At 40.1% G+C, this 982-nt stretch overlaps 1 protein-coding gene across 1 annotated transcript in view; it reads right to left on the bottom strand.

Moving 5' to 3' along the window:
* Window positions 1–982, bottom strand: part of LOC117957215 (zinc fingers and homeoboxes protein 1-like) — a 7,099-nt gene that overhangs the window by 5,745 nt on the left and 372 nt on the right. The gene's annotated exons all lie outside the window — the stretch shown is intronic.

Consider the following 982-nt stretch of genomic DNA (forward strand, 5'->3'; position numbering starts at 1 on the left):
TTCACTGTGCTTGTTTCATTGTGTGTGTTTCATTGTGTGTGTGTTTCATTGTGTGTTTCAGTGTGTGTGTGTGTTTCAGTGTGTGTGTGTTTCTGTGTTTTAGTGTGTGTGTCAGTGTGTGTTTCTGTTTGATTAAGTGAGTGTGTTTCACTGTGTGTGTGTTTCAGTGTGCTTGTTTCATTGTGTGTGTTTTAGTGTGTGTTTCAGTGTGTGTGTTTCTGTGTTTCACTGTGTGTGTGTTTCAGTGTGTGTGGAGGGGGGGGGTGATGTATTGCTTTTAGAGTGTCTAAGTGTGTGTGTTTCACTGTGCGTGTTTCACTGTGTGTGTGTTTCACTGTGAGTGTGTTTCATTGTGTGTTTCAGTGTTTGTGTTTCTGTGTTTTAGTGTGTGTGTCTGTTTGATTAGGTGAGTGTGTTTCACTGTGTGTGTCGGTGTGTGTTTCTGTTTGTATAAGTGAGTGTGTTTCACTGTGTGTGTGTTTCATTGTGTGTGTGTGTGTTTTAGTGTGTGTGTGTTTTATTGTGTGTGTTTTAGTGTGTGTGTGTTTCAGTGTGCTTGTTTCATTGTGTGTGTGTTTAAATGTGTGTGTGTTTTAGTGTCTGTGTCAGTGTGTGTTTCTGTTTGTATAAGTGAGTGTGTTTCACTGTGTGTGTGTTTCATTGTGTTTCAGTGTGCTTGTTTCATTGTGTGTGTTTTAGTGTGTGTGTGTGTTTTAGTGTGTGTGTGTTTCAGTGTGTTTCAGTACATGTAAGTGAGTGTGTTTCACTGTGTGTGTGTTTCAGTGTGTGTTTCATTGTGTGTTTCAGTGTGTGTGTTTCAGTGTGCTTGTTTCATTGTGTGTGTTTTAGTGTGTGTGTGTTTATTTGTGTGTGTTTCTGTGCATGTGTGTGTGTGTGTGTTTGTGTTTCAGTGTATGCGTGTTTCAGTGTGTGTGTTTCAGTGTGTGTGTGTGTGTGTTTCAGTGTGTGTGTGTGTGTGTTT

The sequence above is a fragment of the Etheostoma cragini genome, chromosome 14 (assembly GCF_013103735.1).
Source record: "Etheostoma cragini isolate CJK2018 chromosome 14, CSU_Ecrag_1.0, whole genome shotgun sequence".
Classification (NCBI taxonomy): Eukaryota; Metazoa; Chordata; class Actinopteri; order Perciformes; family Percidae; genus Etheostoma; species Etheostoma cragini.